Source organism: Scophthalmus maximus, chromosome 17, assembly GCF_022379125.1.
Source record: "Scophthalmus maximus strain ysfricsl-2021 chromosome 17, ASM2237912v1, whole genome shotgun sequence".
Classification (NCBI taxonomy): domain Eukaryota; kingdom Metazoa; phylum Chordata; class Actinopteri; order Pleuronectiformes; family Scophthalmidae; genus Scophthalmus; species Scophthalmus maximus.
In genome coordinates, this window is record NC_061531.1 from 10,444,794 (window position 1) to 10,471,498 (window position 26,705).

General features: G+C 40.0%; 1 long non-coding RNA gene across 3 annotated transcripts in view; it reads right to left on the minus strand.

Moving 5' to 3' along the window:
* The window catches only part of LOC118288879, a 149,697-nt gene that overhangs the window by 53,101 nt on the left and 69,891 nt on the right, over positions 1-26,705 (minus strand). Inside the window, exon 3 of one of the 3 annotated variants that reach the window (XR_004785933.2) lies at positions 4,648-4,937. The exons of the other annotated variants lie outside the window; for them this stretch is intronic. This is a non-coding gene — a long non-coding RNA (uncharacterized LOC118288879). Of the gene's footprint in view, positions 1-4,647; positions 4,938-26,705 lie in introns of those variants that run through there. 3 annotated transcript variants of the gene reach the window in all.

A 26,705-nucleotide genomic window follows, 5' to 3' on the forward strand; every position in this document is an offset into this window, starting at 1 on the left:
CCACAGTAAAACCCAGGAAATGCATCATTCAAGAGTAGATGAAACCCATTTGTATTAATTAAAAATATTTATTTTTCAATAATGGCTTTTTATATCTGCTTGTTCCTGGAATGGAAGCGGAAGCTCATCTCTATCGCAGCAGGCAAATTGAGATTTACAACCTCTTGTAAGACTACGGTTACGTTCTGGCTGAAAGGCATAAAAGGGCATTTTCTTTTCGGCATGTCCGTGGCCCACACTGGCAATTTGTTGCAACCTTTCACTTGTGCCTGGGAAATCTCACCCCAGAATGCACAGAAGGTCTCTCTCATTATTTCGCTGGGTAGAAACCTGCCAGGAAACATTTGACGTGTAAAGAAAAGAATCACATCTTGCGGGCACTGACCACAGTTTTCCCCCATCTGACACAAGCATTAAACTAATCACAAATGCACAATGATCTGCCATTGGACCCTGGCAAGTTATGTTTTTACAATAACAACAATCGTACACCTCATGTTTGCCACTCTTGTTTGTATTGGTTGCTGGGACTAAAAGGAGTTTTAATTTCTTTTAACATAATGAAATGTATCCACCACTAAGACAAAGTGACTATCTATCTATGAAATCGATCCTATATTAAAAAAAACTACAACTATTTATATATATATATATGTATGTGTATACCTATACCTACAAATCAAATAAAACTCAACACAGATTTTGGAAACAATAAGCCAATATTAAAAACATGTAATTAGTGAAACACAAAAAATATATAACCAACCGCTGCACTTTCAATCTCTTCGCCGGGTCTTGAAGCAAATGGTGACTTACTTTCAGTCAGTTATGACAGTGACCAAACAAACCGAGATTCATTAAGCAAACACAGCTGCCTTTTACTCAAAAAATATGGAAAACAAACCATTTGCCATTTAATTTTACACCTCATTTAGCAGGCTGAGGAGATAACCCATTATTGCCTGGTGGCGGAGGACTAGCAGGCCTCTGTATACAAAGCTGCTCGGATGGCGACAGAATTAGCACGGCTAAGTGTTTCACACTCCAAAGGTCAGGAGCTTGCGGTGATTGAATATTAGCTTGTGTTGCACAAATGCAATCAATTACCTTCGTGCTTCGTGAAGGGAGATGAGAATACAGAGAGGGAGGAGGAAGAAAAGTAGATCTGATGGAAAAGGACAGTCGCTGCGGAAGCTCAGTGGCACGACTGCCTCAATTCACAGCCACGATCATTCACAGTCCCATTCACATGCCGCTCATTTTATCTTGTTACCACTGCGATGGCGCGTCCACACCGATATATACACTGTGATCTCATCTGTACCCGCTGAATCATTATTCACAACAGCACACACCTATTTTTCCCCCACCAAATTCCCTTAATAAGAACTTGAAATGGTGGCACCACGCTGTGGTTCACTTTGTCTTCATACGCTCTCGAATCAGTGTGGTCATTTTTCAGTCTTTGATGCTCTGCAGCTCTGCCGAAGGCACTGCTGGGGTCGAGGTGCATCCGTATCTACACGTCAGGGCTGCAGTGATGCCACACGGATAGCACAAGATCTGCGATTGGTCAGCTTGTGCTGCTTGCGTCTTCCACTTCATGGCTTTGTGGATTGATGACAGCGAAAAGGAAGAATTTGAAGCTAGAGCGTGTTGAAAAAATGGTGCAGTAACCTACTTCTTTCCAGTAACTAGACATCTATGTATTTTGTGATCTGGCAAAGCTGTTTCCCATCCAGATCCGTGCTATGATCATCGATTTATGAAGAGAGTTTGAATGTTTTTGAGAAGGAAATTGTTCCTAGTAATGTTATTAATCAAAATGAATAATTTGAATTTGAATACCAACAATCCACTCTAAATCATGTATTATATTTAAAAATATGGTTCCAAATACAGTTCTTGGTTCTATGGATATAACTGCATAGCTATATTACATGCCAAAAAAAAGCATTATATGGAGATGTAGATGGTTATTGTGGGTGACATTTTCATCCACCAGCAACAGTTGTGTTTTGCACACTTCAGTGGACAGCCAAATCACTTTTATGCTCATACAGTGAAACCAGAACACAAATACAAATTGGCCAGAGCAAAATAAACAAAACGTAAAGTGACATGGCACTCAGTTATTTTGATTCCATGCTCTGTCAGTCATACCAGGTCTCAGTAAAGCTCTTCCACTAGAATAGGGCCAGATGCTTTTATCACATATTGTACAGCAAGAGTAACGCTGGCCTAGATGAACATGTCATTCATCCTTGTTCTCATCTTGTTCCTTGGTGTTTTGAATATACGACCGCGAATAACAGTTGTTTTCTGTATCGATTAATTTGCAGATTATCATTCAAGTAAATGTTTGGCCAAAAAATTGACATAACATTGAGAAAGACGCCTGTTGTAATTTCCCACAGCCCAAGAAGACGTATTCAAATGTCTGTTTTTGTAACTAAGCCCATTAACACTTTGTTTACACTTGTGACAAATGACTAAATATGACTAAACATTACAGCTGTAGCCTAATGAAAGTAAATATTATACAATAATATTTTTCTATTCTATAGCTTAAAACCCTGTTATCACTTTCTGCCATGTGGTACAGTTTAATTAACTATGTGTAATTCCCTCAAAAATGTTATTCACAGTACAGCACAGCCATTAGGGGGGGCATTTTGCTTTTTCTACATGTATTTTGGTATAAAATCAGAGTCGGTCCTTCCTCCACAGAGGTCTCACTGTTTCATCGAGGCTTATCTGTTACATATGACAGACATTACTCATGTGCACTGTCAAAACACCCTATCAGGAACTGCTCAAAAAAAACCTTTCTGTAAATCAGTAACTCCAACAGTATGCTGTAACTGTGGTCAAAAGTTAAGTTTTAATGAAACTTTTTCTCCTCTGTTCCTCTTAACCACACAACACTGTAAACAGAGTAGACTGTGACGGGATGTGTCCTACATAAAAAAAAAGTACTTGGCAGATTGTTTTGGCTGAAAGAGATCAACCTCCAGACAGCTGATTTAAAGATCTTGTAAATAAGTTATAAGACTTTTTTTTTTACCTACTTATCACAGTCACAATGTTACTGCAGCATGAAGCAAAGGAGCATTTTAGCAAATTTAGCTTTGGCCAGTTACTGTTGGGGTTGGTAAGTAACGCAATTACAAAATAACTGTTCTCCGATCTGATTATACTTAAAATCAAACTGAAATAATGAAATGTATAATGTGTCTTCAACTTTTTTTTAATGATAATGTGACATACAAGGTTCCTTATAGTGCTCCACTAAGAGTAGAGTTCGCTTAACAGTTAGATTGCAAAGAATGTAGGAGGGGTTTAGCTTAGATTTCGCCTTTTTTTTTATTAAGGCTTCAGCAAAATACAGTACAACAATGACAATTTAGAATTTTAGCAACATGATATAGATAAATGTATGAGTAAAATATAAATAACCATAGCAGTAGTTCTGTGAAAGACTATTATGATTTAGATTTAGATGAGCTGTGCTGCCATGGTTTCATCTCATCAGCGTTTTTGACGTTAGAGGGCCACTTTTTTCTCTCACCTTAGTTTAATGAGCAGCAGATTGTATAAATATATACAATACACTGTATAAAAAATCCCCAATATCATCCTGGGTTGTATTGTGGTGCATGCCTCCCCTGTTCCCTCCCTACTCTGGTGAATTAGCTCTCTCTTTACCTGCAGGGGAAGGAGAAGTGGCAAGTGTGGATAGTCTGACAGATCTGATTTGTCAAGCCATTACCCTGGGTATGTGCTATGGTGGCTTTTTACCGAGCAGCGCTACTAAATGAAATAAATACGCATTAGCCCCTGTCTGCATCAGCCCACAACATTCCTCTCATCATTCACCGCATTCTTGAAGCGTGTGCATATTACACTCAGTCAAACAGACACAAGGGGAAAGCTCTGCTCCAGAAGTGAAGCAGGCTGAAAGTTTGGGGGCTCTGTGGTGAAGAGGCACTGTCGAAGAGTGCAACACACTTGAGGTGTGATAAAAGCATCGGTGTTTTCAATAGGGTGAAGAAATGTGAGAGTTGGTGTGAAGCCCATGGAAGAGAGAGCAGAGAACACACATTTGGCTCAGTCACAGAGAAGCTGAAGCAACAAATGAACAGCAAATCATATTCCGGTGACTCATTCAAAGCAGTTATCGCCTGTTGCGTCAAAAAGGCAATTCAGTACGACCAATTAGATTCAACCGATCAATCAAAAGTTGGAACTTGTGCAGTTTTGTATACAGACAAACCGAACGTTAGATAGTGGCCAAAATGAGAATAGCTGGCGCGAGATACTGTACCATGGACTGTGTGAACTTTGAGCTCTGAGTGGATCCGAACTGAAAAAAAATGGCATAAATATAGCGGGGGTGGTGTCTGCTGTCACTGTGGGTGATGACTGTGAAAGCATGACTGACAGTGAGTAGTGACAAATGTCAAGTGCCTCGATGCTGCTGTGTGCGCACGAGGGTGAAAATATGAGATTCTTTGAGACCTTGTAAATTGGGATGCCGACATCCTGCTGAATGCTGAAAATGTTGTGCGTGTGTGTATTCTATACCTTAGAGTAGTAATTTTTTTCATGGAGTGTTTTGGGTTTTTTGGGGATATTTTTGGGGCATGTGCACTTCTGTGTGAATGCGTGTGTATGAACATACCTGAGGCACAACTGGGTTTATGTTTAGACCTTTACTGGGCCTAATGAGAGCCTTGAGTATCCGGGGTTCTGTGGGTGGCAGGTTGGTGGTCACAAGTCTGTGTTGACTCCATGTGTGTTTGAGGTCACGCCGTGGAATTCAGATGAGTGGGTGTGCGCGTGGTCAGCTGTGGCAAAGCGTGGATTTCCCCTCTATGGTTTTGGCCAAACTGGGTTGCTCAGAAACCACCGTGACTGTTCTTGGACATCGGCCACTATAAAGGAAAGGCAAGCAATAAAAGCTCTAACAGTGCATGAGCAAGTCACTGTTTCCTTTATTTCCTGAGTGGGTTGCATGGAAAGACAGATGCAATGCTCTAAACTCCATAACAACTTTATTTATTATAATTGAGGAATAATTTGTAATGTGTTAAAAAAACACATTCTGTCTGAGTGAGGACAAGCTTATGTCTGGTTTGGGCCTAATCTTGTGAAATCAGGAACAAAAAGCACATTTTTTTGGTTAAGGAGTCGTGAAGTCGCCCCCATGCAATTACAATTAAGTGGTAAGATTCTGACGTATACCTCCCGACTGATTGCTGACATTTCCACCAAACACTCGGAAACTCTCCATGGCCAGCTGGCCCAGGGCCCGCAGAATATGGAGGCCTAAATGTCAGGGCGCCTGCTTATCCACAGAGGTGACAGCAGGGCACGCTAAGTGCCGGTGCACCCACTCAAAAGCCTACATGTGTTGCCTTTAGAGGAGAGAATGGATGGTGAAATTATATGAAATAAAGCATTTAAAATTAGACACTTTGAAAGTGACATTCTCCATAAAAGCATCGCACGTAAACATGATGACACCAGGCGTCACACAGCTTTTCCTATTTTTCTCATATTCCTTATATTTTCAATGCTTTTCAAGACTTTGTCTCAAATGCACCTTATAGGCTTCGTAGCACCAATAAATCAGGAATACATGAACATGAATATGCCGACCCACTAAGCTTAGAGTAGACTTTGCCAACAAGGTGGTGACTCAACTGTGGGGGGGGGTTTGTTGCCCTAGGCAATTTGCCAGGACATTGTAATGACTTTGGTGATCCACCCATGGAGGTATGTTCAGCAGCCATCATTAAGTCATGATCATCAAAGTTTAATTTTTACACACACTATGGTTTATAAACCAACACCTATTCTTATCAGCCTCAGCTGTTCTTGTTGTTTAGTGTTAATTTGCAAATATGAGCATGCTCACATGGCAAAGTAAGTTGGTAAGTTAGAGTAGCAGGGCATCAAACCACCAACCCCCTGAGTCACAGATGTTTCTAGCGCTGATGTTTTGTATTTTATTACTGTAAAATGTACAAAATTAGTTTTCCTCCCCATGACCACATAAGGGCAAAACTGCATGAAATTCCCTTTGCAGCCCACAAGACAATTCATTAATACGAAAATAAACACAAGTCAGAAAACTCAAAAAGTGCTGTACATCAATGAAAATCCACCTCTAAAAAACAATATTTAAAAAAGCAAAGGTTAAAATCACAAACACAAACAAAGAGCTGAGACACAGAAACAAGTACAAAATCTAAAATAATATGTGTTCAATATTTTAGTAAGGGCTGCAAAAGATGTTGTCAAAATTTAAATGACTTTTAATAGGAAAAATGTTCCCCATCCCTCTTTTAAAAGTCTACAATGAAAAACTGCATCTAACTTTAATTATCTTGGAGGTACTTTTTATGCTCAGAATATCTAGTAGGTATTTTGTCGGTGAAAAACAAAAGAATGAACATGCTCCCAAGTGGCACACACTCTGCAGTGGGATGTCTTAGAAGAATTACTAAAAGATTTGCTTTGCAAAGTAATTACAAAGCAAGGTCACTATACTAATGCCTTAATAATAAACACAAAGTATAACACATGCATCCGATTTAAAGATGAGGTTGTCATATTTAACAGGCTGTGTGTCTGTATTCGTAGCTACAAGAAAAACACAGTTAACAATAGATAACAAAAGATGCATTTTCCACAGAATCACATATATTATTTATAATCATCCACGAAGCTCTCCTGACAGAACCTGCAGACACTCTTCAGATGGAAGACATTTACAGTGTGAGGTGTATGCCCACAGCATGTGAAGGCGATAAGGATGTTTTCATTTATTCTCTTTTTTAAAAAGGCTTATTTGGCTAGGATTATAAATGTATAATACTCAGATGTGGTGAATAGGAGCTGTGCCATAAAGGAATCCTTCGAAGCCAGTTAAAACTCTCATCAGATGAGGGAAGAGTCTGTAGAAACCAACTCTGCTGGCATGGTCGGCCCACAGTTTAGTTCAGCCAGCCTTGGTGCAATGCATACAAAATCAATATAGAAGTCTAAAAATCCATGAGGGGTAAAATGCTTCCAATAAGTTTCCATCTGGCCATAGTTTTTTGCCAGCCTGTTTGGTGCCATGAATATAAATCCTACAGTGATCCAAAAGCCATCAGTCACTGGTGAGTTTTTTTCTTCTTCTTCTTTTCAGAGCAACAGAAGCCTCATCTTAACTCTGTATTTGCATCGCGGAGCTTTATCTTAACTCCACCGTGGGATGTCTGCAAGCCATGTGCCGTATCTTTGCATATGCATGTGGATAATTGCCGGTTCAAGCAAAGCAACCTTTGACTGTCCCTCTCTTTGTACCACCATTCTTTTTTTTTTAAACAATAACTGCAACAATGGATAATCTTCTAAATGTTTTGCATGGCTCTGCAAAGACGGCCCAGACTCCTCCCCAACCAGTCCAATGAATATATATAATGTACAACTGCGCTGAGTTTTCGAGGCAGGATGATAGGCTTGGCAAGGTCTTTCATCAGCAGATTGGAGAGACCAGAACAGTGCTGCAGGCCTAATTGGAATAATTTCACTGCTAACTTTGAAGTGTAAAATAATACATGTGCTTGAGAGGGGGTTCCTGAAAGGTCAATGCTAGAGGCGGTACACGTTGCTGCTTTGAGATGTAGAGTGGCACATAGAGATGATATCATTATTTCGATTTCTCTTTCATTACCAATGCAGGTTGTGGCAAAATCCAGTGCATTTGAACACTGATATAAGGATTAAACTATTTGTTCTTTCTCTGTTGATACTGATTTATTTCTTTTTTTGAAAGAACCCACTACATGATTTTAATTATTGATATCAGACGTCCTGCTGTCCTGTCCACTGCCTTGATTATATACACCAATCAAACACAAACAAACAAACATTAAAGCAGGTAAGTGGTTTTAAGTTTGTGGCCTGTAGGTGTATATTTGACTTAGACAAGCCATGAAGTCATGGAAGATAATTGAAACTATTTGACGGATAAACTCTGATCTGCCACAACATAAAAACCTCATATGTCGAGGCTGCTCCGTGTTTAATATTACCTTTTCACTGATGTGTAAATCTGACTGTATCTGTTTTGTAATATGGAAATACATATCGGCTTTAATCTGATTTTATACAAAAAAAATGACTTGAGAGCTTGTATACAAAATAAAAGGATACCGAATAAGATTTGCAAATGCAAACTCAGATGTGCAAATGCGTTCTAAGAAATGCAAATGTATACCCAAGGCATGGATTCATTTTGATCTTTCGCTGTGCCCAGTAATACTGTAGTTGCAGTGTTGTTTTTGGCAAGATGAGTCGACCTGATTGATCCTCTTTGGGAAACATACATTAACTGCATGGAGAGACCAAAGCAGCTTGGAGCCTTCGCCTGGTGGCAGCTTTGATTTAAGGTGCTTTATGTTGCAGATCTTCGTACAAATCTCAGTGTGCTAAAAGTCTATAAGCCTAATTAGAGTGAATGACCTAATAACAGTATTTACTTTTTAAACAAACTTGTATCAAGATGATAAACTGCTCAGTACTCCTTCATTTACTATGACTGCTTTTTAGACTTTCACAGGCAGGTTTTCAGGGTAGTCTGGGTAAAATAGCTACTTATTAATTCAATGTTTAGTATTAACAGTGCAGCCACTTCCTCTATTTACAGCAGTGGCCTGATAGTGGCCTGATGGCATAATCTGGACATAACTTTGATTTGTGAATCAAAGACAATCTGGAGCACTGTCACTGTGGCAGACTTGAGCCAAAACATCATTTTGTGGGTTTTTTTACAGCACAGCAGCATTTCCATTTTTTAGTGGCTTTTGTCTTCAGGTACTGAATACATTAGTTGTAAGAATGTTTGCAATGCAAGCTTTTTCTATGCACAAGTGAATATTCTGTGAAAAAACATTCTCCCCTGAGACTGTTTTTAATTAAGGGACTTGCAACTATAATAATATACAACAAGATAAAAATGAATAGCACTAAAGCAAAAATACCCCCCCAAAAAACAATATGACTGCTCAAACAGCATATCTACTGAATGTAACAAATGTGATGGGAACAAATAATACAAAAAAAGTTTGTCTGAATGAAATTGCACTATAAATTCCAATAAGCCACAGTCAAGTAGATGCATATAAACCAGGTGCAGAAGTACAAATCCCAATGTGTGGTTTCAAAAAGCCAATTCCACACTGTCCTTCAGAGGGCATTGAAATGCTGGACACTGACTCAGACAATTTCAAAGTGTTCTGCTGCTGCATATCTGCAATGCTGTTGAAAAAAGAGGGCCGAATGCCATTCGTCACAGACTTCTTGTCACCGGTACCATCAGAATTCTTATGATTCATTAGACTTACTTCCTGTTCTTTTTCATTTACATCGGTCAACCATCCACTGCCAGATGACACACACACACACACACACACACATGCAGCAGATATTGAAGGTGTTTCATGTTTTATAATGTGTTTGATACAAAAAAAGTCCTTGCTGTCCCGTAAAGGCTCTGTTATTCCCCAGCTGCCTTTTGCAACACGCTGCCATGAAACCGCTCTGTAGTTATGGAAAGTATTGACATCAGCGGTGAGGCCGAGGCCATGTTTGTGTTTCCTGGTCAGGAAACGCAGCTGGGCCGTTGTACCAGGGAAAATACAGAGGGTTTGTGACTCACAGGCTCAAAGTGCTTTGGATTTAAAATGCTCCTTGTAAATAAAAAAAATTATATATATATGTATATATATATACATATATATATATCATCACCTTTTAACTCTAAACTCCTTCAAATGTGTGTAGCAAAGTGTTGCACAGATGTGTTGTTATGTGTTTGTCCTTACGACTTCTGTATCCTGCATCAGTCCTCCCCCATCCTCCTTTACCAAACTCACCAAGGTCCAGACCCAGACGCCGTCCTATCCAGACCTATGACTATACCCAGTAAATTATTGAGGCTTATTAAATGTTACCGGAGCATTTCTACTGTAAGCATTTCCAGCCTTTATGGCACTGGTTTGGCAGCTCAGGAAACTCTCAGACGATGTGTCATATGATCTCATGTGACGCCACACAGCCAATGTGCACAACTGCGGTACTGTCGTCACTCTTGCCATCATTTTCTGTCAAACTACAAAAAAAAAGAGGGATCACAGGAGAAGGCACTTAAACAATGTATGCTGGGAATTCTGCCATAATTTCGTTTAACTCATCCTTTCAGTTTACATGAAGTCATGTTTCTAAGTCATGAATGTGGTATGAAAATGAAAACCAAACTTTGTTGATTAACATTTATTGACATTGAGCTATGGGAAAAAACCTGTAGTTGATTCCATTATTATCCAGTGTGATGATTTACAGTGCATGTCTAATTTTGATCATATCTTAAAGATGATTCATCCAGATTTAATACAACAGATAGACATCTGATCATCTAAAAAAATTGGGGCAAACAAGTATGTTTTTCCTTAAATATGAATCTCTGAGACCATACTGAAAAATAATTCCACTTCATTACAAAGCATATCAGCAATGGTTTTTTTTTACAGAGGACTATTTTTCAATCTGTGGCGATTCAAAGGTGCAACTTTTCATTTAGATTCCATATTGTTTGCTTTGGTTGACATTGCTCCGTGCAACACTTCAAACCTTTACCCTGAATCAGTCTGAATGAGTTTTTTTTGTATGTTTGTTTGTTTGCGGGAGAAGAATAATGTGAAAAATATCTGTCAACAAATCTCTCTTATATTGTGTGCTCACATTTCAAAGTTCTTCACAGCAGCTTTGAGGTGTGAAAACTTTAAATAGGGGTGGACAATACAAAGTGATGTGTGGAAATCAGAAAAGTTTTTCACCTCCACACAGACATATCAAACAAACCTGCGTGAGAGGTAAATTCTGTCATAAATATGAAATGTAGAACGGTTACATAAGATGATGGAAAAACATCCAGCATTGATATTTAATGGGAAACAAATTCAAGTTAAAAGAAAGGTTGCAGAGGCAGTGAATAAGTTCCCACTGCACGTTGGATTGACGAGCATGCAGCGATTAAAATATATGTGCATCTTCCACTAATGATGTGGAATTAAAATGTCAGCTGTCACATGATTTACAGTACTGAACTGATCATAAAAGATACATGGTATGTCTAGGTCTCAGCTACAGAAGGCACACGCATGCACACACACACACACACCTCTCTTACCACATCCCACCATTTAGTCTGGCCACACTGTCTGTCAGGCAGCCCCACGGATAGGAGCTGTTTTATCTGTCTGACATTTGAAATGACTTTTTGATGAAAATGTTGTCTGACGCTTAATGGCTGACACATATCAGCAGATTTTACTGAAATGACCTCATTGCAAAATATTTACGACCATGGGAATATTCTGTATTCAATAGACGGACAGCTTTTAGACTCTATCTGCCTCAGGAACACAGTTTGTCTTCCCCGGAGCAGCGGTGTAAGAAACAAAAGTGATGAGCTCAACTGTCAAATGGGCATCATGAGTCAGATTGAGAGTCTCCCTCTCTGATGGATTGCCTGGAATAACTTTTTCAGATTTAGGAATGGAGAAATACAGCACCAAAGAGCAATTTCAGCAATTTTGTCCACTCCACCACAGCCCTTGTAGCCATATTTTGTCAGTATTTTTTTTTCATATATCAACCCCTCACCTAAAGTTATCTTTGGTATCAATCAACTTCACTATACCAATTTTTGTTCTTTCCTCCCTCTCTGTTTCCTTCCCCTTCATTTTCATCAGCCGGCCTGTCAGTCATGTATCTGTTCAATAATTCAGAGCTACATTTTGTCTTTCTTCATCTGATAGAGAGAAATCGCGGCCTATTGGAGCTGCGGAAACTGCCTCAACCTGAGACTGGGCCGTGAAATTGGAGTGCCAGGCAGGCATTAACCTGTCTAGGTATGTACATATTAATATGCTCATTATCTGCAGCATGAAGGGACATGTGGTCCGTGGCACACCAGTGACATTCAAGAGGACACAATGCAAAGGCACATGTGTTTGCACTGGGAAATATGTAAGTGTGAAAACTGCACAGTGAGTGTATGCACAAAAGCTCTCCATCCTTAGCCCGCCACACACACAAAGCGCACATGACCCAGTCTCCTCTCATACGCCCACGCTCATTTTCACCATTTTCTGTTAATTCCCTCAACAGAAGGTGAAGGACAGCATTATTAATCATGTGCGGCTTCTGACACAAAAGCCAGCCAAACATCCCCAGGAAACAAACTGTAACTTGTTTACGCAGAAAATCAATTCTCTGTCATGCACATCTTGTTTAAGAATTAAAGAAATTAGCCCGGGGTGAACACATATCCGTGGTGCGTGTTGTTCTGTGGCTGGCCACACAGGGCTGCAGCGGGGCTGCCGGAACAGACCAGAGACAAAATGAATGTGCAGGATCTCCAAAGGACAGGAACTGTTTGGAGTGCGCCGTGTGGGTTGGGAACGGGAGACTAAAACCAACAACAATTAATCACAATCGCTATTTTATGAATCACCTTGTGCTTTCGGAGACTCAGTGTTTGTGATGCTTGTGTTTATGAAAAGCGCGAGCCTTGTAAGTTATTAGCACAGATTTGTTTATTAGAGCCTGCAGTGATGTATTGGTCAATAAATCGCTTCAGTAGTTTAGTTTGCCCACTTCACTTATCATCTGCCCCCTTCACCCCTGTGATCTTACACTTAATGATTAACTCCTGAATGACGGTTTTGCCTGTTGTTGGGATTACCACAGTGAGGAATCATGGGAGCTCTCTGGTTAAAGAGCACTTGGCTCACTCGTGCTTTATTCCCCTATCATGAAACACCCCTCATTGTTTGGCGAGGTTATATAAGTGCACACCGAAGGCTTTTGGATTAGCATAATGACCATCTGCAGACTTTAAAAGCTGTAATCAAGTTCCTCAATGAATCTATAAATGCTAATTAGGCTCATCGAAGACTTCAAGTTTCAAAAAGAAAAACACATTTTAATGTGCCTCCCAGCCCACTCTCAGTGCAGTGCGAGCCGAACAAATGAATCTGTGGAGGACAAACACTTACTGAGACTTAAAAACTCCTTTTGTCTATTGTCTTTGTTCCTTTATGTTCAAGAAAACATTCCTTCTCAAAATGGTTTGGAATACTTTTGTGATTATGTCATCTATAGATGCCTGTTTTTTTTTTCTCAGAGCAAAACACATTTTCTTATAGCCTGACTCGTTCATCCAGTATATCAAATATGCTGCCGGTGGAGCACCTTTCTGCCAGAGGCGACAGGATGGAATGTGAGTGGCATCAGCATTCAGTCTGAAAGGATTAAAACCATGAATCATCTCATAAGACTAAAGGCTGGTTTATTTTCATGAGAAGAAAAACACATAACGAAGTCAGAACTACATCTCGAATTTTTTATTTGATTAAATATTTTCATCAACATACAACCGTGCAAGGAGCTGTTTCATTCATGATAAATAAAGACATTCCATTTGTCCATAACACAGCAATAATGCATCTATTAAGCACACAACATTTACACTTGCCAACATTTATGTCCTCAACAATGATGATCCCTCCTTTTTCTATAACCTTTTCTCCATAATGTGTCACTCAACAAATATTATAAAAGCTGGGGACTTCAATACTGTCACTATCCCCAAAATTGACTACTCGAGTAAGAAACTGGCACTCGATTAATAAGAGAATATTCATATTTTTCCTTCCTCCATCAATCTTACTCCAGAAAAAGAACCTTTTTCCTGCAAGCACCTTGTCAATTAAAATGCCAATTAATAAATAACCTTGATCAGACAGACTTACAGATGAAATCTACAGACACTTCTGGAATATTTTATCACCACTATTTCACACAGTAATAGCAGAAATGAAATCTGCCGATGTACATGGATACTGCTGACACTTCCATTAAAACCCAATAAAGACTCAAGCCACCATTTCAGCTACTGTCCTCTCTCACTGATCAACACTGACTTGAGAGATTATTATGAAAGTCCTACAGCAACCAGAATTGAGGCAGTCACCCCTCTGATAATCCACCCTGACCAGAAAAGGGCCTAATCAAAAACAGACATACCATGGTTGTATCTATAAGGAGATGCCGAAAAAGAATTCTATGAAGAACTTTTAACATCCTGCACAAGTTTGATTTTAGAAAGAAAGTCACACTTAGTTATCACAAACGGAGTCACGTCACCACGCTGCACACTTGATCAGGGAACCAGGCATGGATACCAACTTTGCAAATCCTTCTTTGCCATTTTTATCAAACCACTTGCAGCAAGAAAACGAGGAAATTGAAGGCAATGAGGAAGCCAATTTAAAAGCATGAGATTAGTCTTTATGCAGATGATTTAATATTGTACTTACAGAACCTTTGTGTCACAACAGGACATTTACAAAACCACAAACAACAGAATTTCCCGATAAACTGGAACAAATCAACTCTACTGCCACTGTCTGAAGATGTTTGGGATTCTTCAACCCAAGATTCCCCATCCCACTTCACATTGGCAACATAAAATATGTGTGCATTAATATTTCTCCTGGGCTGTCAGAGCTCTTCAACCTCAATAACAAAAACAAAAAAAATATTCAAAATGAAGTCAAACGCCGGAACAAGCTGCCCACGCACACTCATTGGTAGAATCACCACAATTATAATGAAAACCTCTGTTTCCTCCTTTGACGCCCGGAAAAATATAAGAAAAATAAATCAATCTTTGGAGACATCTGTATGAAGCCTGGCCTTTCCTTTAATCGGACCTGTGCAGTTACAGTGAAAACGTGTCAATGTAGAACCATCTCAATGGCAGCGTCATGTCCCACAACCTAATTATGTGCTTTTTTTACTTTGACATTTAAAGTTCCATTTAAGGTTTTATTTTGCATACTCACCTCTCCTCTCGTTTCAGGCAGAGCCCTTGAGAGATGAGAGTAGCGACATCTCTGTTCACTCCAATCGACCAATTTCTTTTTCCCCAGCAATGGCGGATCATGGAGCCTCTCAATAGTTCCCGGAAGTGGGCAGCAGCGCATTAGAGCGGCAGCAGAATGGAGTCAATGGACCGTCCGTGTTGCACTTATGAAGGGTAAGACGTTTAAATAATCAGATTGTTTATTATCAGCACAGATGAATCAAATCAACATGCGCATTCAAGCATTTTAGTGTATTATGATTTATCATTATTTATGATTTATTAATGATTTAAGGAAACGTATTGACCAACTACATAGAGTAACTACATAGGCATGTCGGGTCTGCTTTATTGTAAATCGATATATTTATTGACTACTAATTACCAAAAATCATGTTTCTGTCGCTATGAATGATGGATTCGAATTGCACGCCAAGAACTTCTGGGAATTATGAAGTCTACAAGAGTCACGTGACATGCAAACATTTTGGACTTCTGTTGTCACGACTCTCATCAAACGTGTTCCCAACCTGTGATTTTCTGCTCCTCCCTATTGTTTCAACTGGTGCAATTATCGCCACTCCTTGTGTGTATTTAGTCTGTGCGCTCCCTCGGCTCTTTGCCAGTTTGTCTTTGTTGCCATGTAAGCATCCAGGGATTTTCCTGTATGTTGTTTTTGACCACTGACAGTATTTTTTACCTTTGCCCTTTGCCTAGCCCTTGTCTGCTTTTGTTTGCCTGATCTGATTGCTTACCCGTGTAACAACCCCATTTTTGTATTAAAGGACATTGCCTTTGCACAGCGTTCATCTGTCTTCGTGCTTTTGAGTCCACACCTTGTGAGCCACCCATCGCAGGCAGACGCTCCCTTCCTACCACAATCAATTAAGGAACTCAATTACTGTGAGAACAGCATGATCTTGTCAAATTTGAAAGCCTGCTTAAAAAACCAATTAAATCACTTAATCCTCACTAGCACTATGTAGATGCACACCAATATGGCAGTGTGTGGACTGCCCACTGCACAACACCGTATATAAAATAAAAGGGCACAGTACAGGAAAGACCCCACAAAGATGTTGCTCCCTCATTGAGATTCTGGGGGACTTCGGTTTTGAGGAGAAAGGGTTTTGGCCTCCTGTGGTCTGCCTCCTCCCAGGGGTGTCACCACTATAGGGGAAGCAATGCATTACTGTACTAAGGCAGAAAGCATTTAGTTATTCATTCATTCATCAGCCACTAAGGATTTCAAACAAAATAACAAAAATAACACCTCCCCAATGTCATATGTGTTGTGGCATTCAGGGCTACATTCATGAAGGACAATCTGAGGCGTGGCTGTGGTTGCAGGGCATTTCCCACTTTGTCAGCAAGTGGCATGAAGCTTATTTGAGATCCTCAGCATTATACTGCATTAGAAAATGTTGTACATGAAATATGTATGATACGCATAATGTATGAAATATTAAATATACACACATTATGAATACCCTATACGTCAAAGCAATATGGTGCAGTGGGTGATAACATAGTTTGCTGGACCACTGGCTCTTAGCCACTGCTGCTATCATATTTTGACCTTTACAGTTACACAAACAAAAGGATGTTATATACACAGTACATGGGGAAAGATATCTAGACATATGATCCATGGATATTATTATGTACTTGAGTGACCATAAGAGTGAGTGAGGTAGAGTTAATAGAATTTGCACACAGGGAACATTATTATAATTTTTTTTTAAAAAGGGTTGCTGTTTGGAGGCATAATGCGGGATCTCCTGTTCAATTACTCAGAACATTTGTAAAATAAATAAGACGAGAAAGGGAGAAAGAAATTAAACTCAGAGTTAATTACATGCTTACCAGCTGTGTGTGGCTTGGCAAATTAAAATGGAACAAGGAAAAAAAAACACTAATAATAACTGGGGGCATAAAATCGTATAAAAAAGAGCCTTATGATTGTTGAATAATCTGTTCCAATAAATTTGCTAAAAAATAAACCTGTGTACACAACTATGAAGCTGATAGTACTTCAACTATATTATTTTTTTGTTTTGAATCAATTTATTCCATTTTCTTACAGGGTTGTTTTTTTCAATTTTATTTCTGTCTTTTAGATTTAACTGGAGGTTCAAGAGGAAGGAGAACAACGGGCAGCAAATGATCTGAGCTAATGTAGACCTGCAATAAGCCAGGCTAAAGCTGCCATGTCAAACATCAGCCAGGCCCTGATATTTACCGTGTAGAAGATAAAATGTCAAGATGGAGATTGATCGGGGCTAAAAATAGTCCTTTGTCTGGTTTCTGTGTGAACTCTGAAAATGAATCTCAAGACCACTGAACTTGTTGGTTTGACAAGACTTGGTGTTTATTGTTTTAATTCTAAAGAAACGGACTTCTTTTTGGAGTCGCCCTCTGCTGGCCGTTTGAGAGAATACAGGTTCCAGGCACATCTGCAAAGGCTTCAGTTCCCAGACTACATCCATTTTCATATACCAACTATGTGTGCAGCCCTATGAAACAACCAATATCGCTCCCTAAGCCTTTCAACTAAAGGTTTGAAATAATGTTAGATTTAGTGGACTTATTGTCAACTTTTTACAATAATTTACTCAGTTGTCTGTCACGGTTTAGTTGGGTTTAGGCAACAAACCTGTCTTTCACAACGTGAACCACGTGGTAGAACATTTTTCCCATGTGACTCGTTGAAGTGGTCCAGGAGAGCCTAAAGCCCTGGTGTAAATAGTATTGTTGGCTACGGACACCTGTGTGCAATTCTTCTTTAAATGCAAGGCAAGTTACGTCATGACCTCCATCATGTTTTATTAAACGGACTGACAAAATCTGACATTATTACATTTGTTCAAGGACGCCCCCACACAATAATTCCTTAGGTTGGCAGTGTCATACTTGATCTGATTATATCAAAATCACTCTTGTCTGTTTGCATTACCTGTTAATTTGGTGATACCAAGCTCAATTTGTCTACTGCCATGGAACAAGCATGAATATGCATGAAGGGCAGTTTAATACAGTGATTTACTCTGACCGCACACTAATGCCCGTCAGTGGCAATGCTGAGAAATGATACTGATGCAATGTGTTTAAACAGCCCTCCCGCCCTCAGCACATACAGGCCTCAAGACCATCGCTAATAATGAAGATTTCAGCCCAACAGATCACACAAACATCCAGCTCAAGTTGGGACATGAAGCAGCCAACATTTTCTTTAAAAAGCTCCCGGAGACAGCACGCCTTGGGCCCATCCAAACTTATAAGGCTCTTTGGCACATTCACATGCACATACCCTTGCAAGCACACGCCCTTGTATCGGCTGCCCCTGAGCCACCCTCGGACTGAAACCACTTGTTTACTCAGTGATCCCATGTTGGCTTCCAGACCACAATGACCTGGGAGCAGGGGAACCTTCTGCGGCCTCGCCTGCCCCGAAGCCGCAGTCCCTGGCTGAGGATCAAGGCTGTCTGAGTTAAGTTAGCTTGAAACACAACCAGCGAGAAGCAAGGACCCAAACACTGTGGGAGGATGAGAGTGAAACAGGTAGGGACATCAAGATGCAGCTGACAGCACAAATCACAAACAAAACAAAAAAAACATCTGTAACTGTGGTCCTGTCTGACAGCTCCCAAAAAGTGCCAGCTATTATTTCTAATGAATAATAGAGAACACTACTGTTATTCATTGGTCCACATCTCCCAAGAGATACCAGGTGTTTTAATTGTTTTTCATCCTGTTGTCCATTGGTTTTATATTTTTTCTATTGAGTATGAGGTAGGGGTAGTGCTTCAGGTGTTCAGTGCAAAACTGATTAGGCATGGGATGATGAATATTGTGAGCAAGAGCGGAGTCAGCAGAACACATATATTGTAGGAGTTAGCATAAGGTTTTGTTTATATTTCTCGAGAGGAAGGTGGAAGATCGATGGACTGATGGTGCAAAGGGAACTGCAGAGCCAGCCCTGATATTGCAGCCGCAAATGCCTATCGACAGTCGCCCGAGGTGACCCGAAGGTCACTGGGAAATATATCGATCGTTCTCAAACTCAAGTCTAATTGGTCGGTATTGGGAAACCTGGAGGATGCACAGAAAGAGATTGTGTGGGATCGCGGAATAAAAGGTAGATCCTATGTAAGGGGAATAATTCACACAATTCACCACTCACCAGGTGACATATTCCACGTACACTAAGATACTGTCATCATAGGGTTAAACAGCTTTCAGAGCACTGGGGTGTACACAGGTCTCACACCTGACACACTGCAGCCCCATCATCAGGGACAGGGCTTACACCTCAGCCATCAATAGGCAATTATTCTAATGCAATTAAACATGACTCTTCCTCTCCTCTTTCCATCAATACTGATCATTTCCTCTAATCACAGGAAACGTGTTCAAGGTTCAGCGGGGGTGCTACACCTGTAATTAAGCCTCAACACTCATTGTGCTTATGAAAAGTGCCGAGCAAACAGGCCACTCTCCTCCACTCCTTACCCTCATCCTTCCTTGGCAGCATCCGGCGGTGTCTAATTATGGACTTCCAGGACGAAAAGTCATGGCCAAGCACAACACAACCCACAAGCAGTAGAACCATTACACACACACACACACACACACACACACACACACACACACACACACACACACACACACACACACACACACACACACACACACACACACACACACTGAAAAGAAAGGGGAAATGTCTGCCTGTTGTTCACTATACAAGCTAAGCTCTGTCTGTGTCTGTGTGTGTGTGTGTGTGTGTGTGTGTGTGTCTGTGTGTTCCTGTGTGTGTGTGTGTCTGTGTCTGTGTGTTCCTGTGTGTGTGTGTGTGTGTGTGTGTGTCTGTGTGTGTGTGTGTGTGTGTGTGTGTGTGTGTGTCTGTCTGTGTGTTCCTGTGTGTGTGTGTGTGTGTGTGTGTGTGTGCATGCGTGTGTGCGCGTGTGTTTGTCTGTTTCCCTTTATATTTGTGTGTCTGCCATGTCTTTTTATGTCTGAATGTTTGGAAGCGTGGCCAACGCCCTGCAATGACCTATGTGTCAACAAGCGAGTGGGAGCAGAGCCGTAACAGGATGTGGCCCATGAGGGACGCAGCAGTAGGACCACAGCCATGCCAGACTCTTGTGTAACAAAAAGCCTGTTATATCAGCCAGAGCCAAGAGGAGGAAGTTAGAGCCAGTGGCTGCCCTGTTGCAGACATATCCTGCATGATGAGGATTGCCACATCATCGCAATAGCTGTTGGCGTTCTGATGACCCACAACATGTCAACATGTCACGCTAACCTTGCACTGCGGGTAAAACCCTTGCCATGATGTATAATCCAAACAAGAGGCAGAGCACAGAATACAAATTAGTTTTAAAAATACTGTTTATTGTTTGTAACTTTTGTTTTTAGAATAATTGATAAATGGACCGTCATTACGTAGCGTTTTTCTCGTCTTATTGACCAATCCAAATATATATATATACTGTATATATACAATCTTAACTTTGGGTTTAAAACTGGAAGGAAACTGTGGTTTCCTGTGTTAAACTCCAACATTTTGTTGAGCCTCCCATCCACCCTCCCATTTGGGACATTTGGACTTTGTTTTTCCTTGGGAGGACAGTCTCCTGGATTTTGTTCTTTCTGTATAGGTTGGGAGACACCAGAAAAAATATACAAGGCAAGGCAGTATTTTAATCCCTCTGCCTCTTTGCCCTAAAATTAGCACTGCTACCATATGTACGTGAACTCCATGGCATTTTACCATGTAAAAATCTTTGGAACTACACACTGTTAACTGCACTGGTCTGTTAATTGGCCATATCCCACACTGACATTAATTTGGCATTGATTTGCTTATTTGTCATTGGGGGCAATACATCATTTCACACCGTGTGCTGGATTTTATTTCCACAACATCCATAACCAAGGCAGCACTGTGACTCTAAGTCTTTTGTATGGCCAGCTAAAGGGAATATCCAAAACATGCATTATTGGAAGTGACGCCTCACTAACAATATCATCATTATTCACTCATGCACATTACTTTTGTTTGGTTGAGCACTGATCCGTGTTCAGCTTCTGCTGGAGGAGACACAGCCCATGATCTCCCTCTGAGGCATCACGTTCTGACATCCAGGGAGCTAATATGACAGCATATTACCGCTGCAAGATTCTGTTCTGCTACAGTGCGCGGTCACAGGCCTGTCCTCTCCCACTGTTAGGGGGATTGCTGTCATACCTTTGGACAAGGTGTTAATTTAACCTTCCGAGCCACTGGAGCAACTGTTATTTCCATGTTAACAATGTGTGTTGCGAATGAGGAGCTGCAACAATAATAAGAAATAAGAGCTAAGACACACACAAAAAAAGTTCCTGTGATGGGTTCAATGACCAATAAGTAGAGTGGAAAATGAAAAAAAAAACTTAATTGAGGGCGTGATTTGTCTGCTCTGGCCGGACCACAACCACACAAACATACATGTCGGCACGTTCAGAGGAGAAGTAACCAGCGAAGATGACATCTAATCCTCTGTCCTTCCCACCACGTTAAAGAACAAACACTGCAGACAAGCGTCCCACTCAGTTATAATTCTGCTCCTCTTCCGGGAGGACAGAGGATTTTTTTGTTGGTAATTAGTCTGTTAATAGGCACAACAATTAGAGCTCAAGATGTTCAGCCAAGACACAGTTACGAGAAACAGTCACCGCTGAAGGTCATGGCAGGTGTATTAAATAATTGATATTAGCTAATCCACGACGGCAAAGGAAAGAAGAAACAAATATTCAACAACTTTTGAACCCTGTAGGCAATTTTACATCTTCAGGGCAAGACTAATTAGGGGTGGTGTCCAGGGTGGCTGGCAGGGGTACAAAGGTTAACATTCACACAGCAAGTGCCTGGACAGAATCATAACAAGTTCAATAATGCTGTTTTGCTACCAGAAGATATTGTAGACTATTGCAAGATCAGAAAAACTGATGAAACACATACGCAGTGAACAGTTTGCCTCTTGCCAGATACAAAATGAACAAAATCCCTGCATTATGCTAATATAAAATGTAATTTGGGTGGCATTGTGTTTCCTGTAAAACCTATCTGTTGCTGCACATTAATAATTACATTTCTAAGAGAAAAGGTTGAGTAGCTGAGTCGCATTTTTCTTGGTGTTTTGAGTGAACAGGACATTAGTAAGAGAAACTGTCTTTGTTGCTCAAAGGTGCTGAACATGCAATAGTGTTCACTTTGTTGTTCTTTTGTTATCTTTTGCACTCTTAGCAATCTTTCAACTGGGTTGGTAGACATCAGTGCGCTCTGTGCTGCTCACTTATGTTTAGTTATATCATTTTTTCCCCCACCATTAGGGCAAACAACCAGGGGATTCAAGCATATTCCAGAAGACAAGGTGACACTCACATTTACACCTACAGAAATCCTCAGTTCACCGGCATTGCAATTCTTCAGACAGGGGAGGGAAGATTTCACAGAAAGACAGAAAATTAAACGAAGAAATTAGGATTGAAAAAAGAAAGGAAACAAGAGTGCTCATAGTCAACAGTTTTGCCCTATCTCGCAATGGTTAAGAGAAAAATTCAAGGATCCAGACCTCCAAAAATGTAATCACATACTACCATGTCCGAGGCCTTTCTTTGATTTTAGAAAAATTATTCAAATCCATCCATAACTTTTTGAGTAATCCTGCCATCACACAAATGGACAAACCAAACCAATCACACAACCTCCTTGGTGGAGGTAATTCAATTAGGATTATCAAGTATATCTTTGTATATAAAATGACAATTTTCATCATCCATCATCCTTGAACATTAGCTCATCTGATATTGATAGTCACCACAGAGTAAAGTGGACAAGAGCGGCATCTATCATCTGCCCTTTGATAGTGGTATGAAGTGGGACCTTGGGTGACAACAAGATGCCAACTACTTTGTCAGTAATGATGGAGCACCGACGCAGTCTGATGATAAATGGGGTAGTAGCCGCTGTAACACTGTCATGTCTCTTTTAGGAAAACTCATACACACATATGATCTCACAGCCTACGTACAACCATCCCCCCTGCGCCTGCCAAGGTCACACCCTTTTCCTCCAATTTAAAATCCTCGAGCTCAGTTCTACTCTTTGAGTCTTCGAAATAAAGAGATCAACACAGCAGGGGCACTGCACTGCTGTGCATTATGCCAGTGGACTCATTAATCTAATTCTGTGCCATGCTGTGATTGGCAGAGGGTCCCAACGAAAAAGACTAATACAGCCCGTGTGCCAGAGCAATGCTTTATATCGAAATTCATTTTACACATTAAAAAGCATGTAGACGCGCATTCAGCACATTCCATTTGGCATTATTGGGCAGTAATTGAAACTGAAAGCATGTAATACTGTCAAATTTTGAGTTGCAAATTCAAAGCACCAAACACAAACACAAACATACTCGCACGCACACACACACACACACACACACACACACACACACACACAATGACTGAATCTACAGCTACAAAACCAGTCTGAGCAGAAGTAAATTACACTGAGTTAGTAGGTGGAATTATTTCACTTTATAGTACAAAGACACTGGCAGTCAGTGATGGATTCTTCTGTCACTAGTTCAGACTCACGCAGCCACACCCTCGTTTCTTTTAACATGCCGACAATGACGAGCCATTTGTCAAAACCCCACTTGTAATTGCTACTGCATTATTCTCCAATTAAATTCTTTTGACATTTGCACAGCCATTTATCCCTCACTTCGAAACTGGTTATCAACAAATCATCTGGCTCATAAAAGTGCCTGACGATGCTTGATGCGATTGGGCTTATGGCCTTTTATGGAACACTGTGATAAAAACACACACACACACACACACTGATAAAACACCCACACATATATATACTATATAATTATTACTATATAATAAGCAGTATTGTGAATGTTTGATTAACTGGATTCCGCCATCAATGTGTCAACTCAGTTATTATATAACCTTGATACTTGCAGACTATAATTTGACATAGGTGAGGTCTGGGAGCTCAAGCTAAACTTTGCAAGGTCTGCTCGCAACTCGAGAACCAGATGAGTCCTCGGGTCAAACATTCAGACACAGAAATGTTTGTCAGTGGATCACAACGGCCCAAAACCAGAACCAGACCAGTTCCATTTTATATTAAACACACTGTGAATTATTCTTTATACCCAAGAATCAATATTATGGTATAAGCCCTGGTTCAGCAATTAAAGGCAGAATAACTTGGGGTCCCTGGGTAGCTGAACTACTCATCATTAGTCACCGTTCTTTCCTCAGGTCAAAGGTTACCAAACGCTTGCAAAAAAAAGGATTGATACAGAGAAATTACCCTGGGAACAATTTTTGAACCAAAAAATATTGTCTATGTAACCTTATCATTTCCTTGAGTTGAGATTTAAAAAATATAATGTTGTGGGCTGAAAAATGTATTACTTTTACTATATTACCATAATGGGTCACAATAAAAAAAAGAATTTGTTGCTTATTTTTATTCAAAAGAAATTTTTCAATCAGTGTAAGATTACAAGGCTTGTTTTTTAATTTTATCTTTTTCGCAGCAGCAGCAGTACATTCTCATATCTGTCATTAGTGAATAATTACAGTTGTGAACATTCTTCCACTTTCCTACATAAGTCAACTGCGAAAACGAATGTCACCGTGGCTCAGATGTGTTTAAACTTGTTTGTAGGTCATGTGTGTATGCCATCGATCAATTTCATTCATTTTTTACACTGTTAACATGGTAATTTGTTGAATATCAAATTAGTTAAATACTTCTTAAGCAAAAACATCAGTGTATTCTTTTATAGCAGCTTGTGACAACAAAACACATTCAAATTACCTGCAACTAAGTCACCTAAGAATTGAACATCAATGAAATTTAATAGGGGCCCAAAGTAGCCATGGTGAATGTAAAAAGAAAAAAAATTATATTTTCACATTCTCTCCTTGTTTTTTATTAAAATGCCAAAAATATCCACAGTTAATTATTGAGGAGTTTTACCTTTGAACATTTCTCAGCTATACTGAGATAATTTCACTGAAAATCAAACAAATTTGGTACCTTGTCATGAATCCAAAGCAATTTCTGCTTCTTTCTTCGGGTACTTCAGATAAATTTGAAGCACATTACTTTTTCGCTGCCTACTTGACACTTTAATTCCACATAAATTTAGATGAAAATGACAATCTGAATCTCTCAATTTGCCTTTCTACAAGTGCTCCCGCTGGGTTTGTTCCAGAAAGCATATATGACATAATTTCTTCATAATGAACATATTTATAAGTTTATTTCTTTTTTGAGCGTTACCATTTTTTTAAATAGGTAAAAAACCTTCTTCTTTGCGGGAAATGTTTTTCTTTAAACATTGAGTTCTAGTTCAGTGGTAAAAATCTGAGGTTTACCTAGCAAAACAAATCCAATTTCTTCAAGAAAACTATTACAAATAATTCCTCAATGACTGATACACAGCAGATTAGAGCTGTGTTCTCTGGCAATGTACATTGATGTTGTGTGTATATAATTCATGGAATACATTTTTTAATAACAGTGGTTTCTAATTTCTCTGTGTGTGCCACTTTGTTTTGTTTGGAGCGCGAGATGATTTGGGACAGCATGCTCGCCTTTGGGAGAATGATTTGTTTGCTTTTTAGCTTTAAGATGCTGTTTAATTTAGATGCACAAATCTGGCAGTGGCATGAACTCCAGCTCAGTGCCTCTGGGGGGATGGGCGGGAGCCAAGTGAAGCTCTTCCAATCAAGCCCACTTGGTGAGCCTTGTATACAGTATCGCACACACCAAAGGAATGTGCATGTCATTTGTTCCTTTTATCGCTGCGTGCGATTCCTCGCGGCCGAAAACATTTCTTGCTTGCCATCTTTTCCTTTGTGACACCATGGTTAAAGAGAGCGTTTGCATATTTTTTTGTCTGGGAGTCAAAAAGGGCCCGCATTCGGCAGCTTGAATGAACTCCGTGCCACTTAAAATGTGATTCGTGTAATCCTGTGACGTCTCAGAGAAATGCAGACCAGCCCGGCTAAACCGCAGTAATTGCTGTGAGTGTTTTTTTCCCCCCTGCAGTTTAAGTGAAAGGTGTGTGAAACTTTATCAGCAAATAGAAGAAATAGCCCCTGAGAAAGTAGGTAGTTGTGTTTTGACTGCAAAATTGTCCATGGAAGATAATTAATGTGCGGACGACCAAACCTTTTCATTACAAATTGGTCAAGTATTGAAATTTATAAATGGCTAAAACTAATTTTAAGGGGACAGCACAGTAAGTGACAAGAACTTGGCTAAACTTTTGAGATCAAAAACACACACTCATATTGAGTATGACAGAGGTCAGTAACACATTATAGGTCAGAGGCCTCCTGATATGGTTTTCCAGGGCTCACATAGATTGTATTTATATTTAATGCTCACAATGCTGCTGATGCTGCTCCATGCAAACCAGCACAGACAGGTCCACTGTGCAGGTGGCAATGACTCTGCAAAATTACAACATATCAATAAGGTAAAGTGCAAGTGCATTTATCAATCCATATGCAATAAGTGGTCAGTACATCTTGTGAATCGATCTAATGATCAATGTAAGTGTTTGAAATGTGGTGTTGTGCCTTTAACCAGTGTGTATTTCATCCGTTTTCTGTCATTTGTTCATCC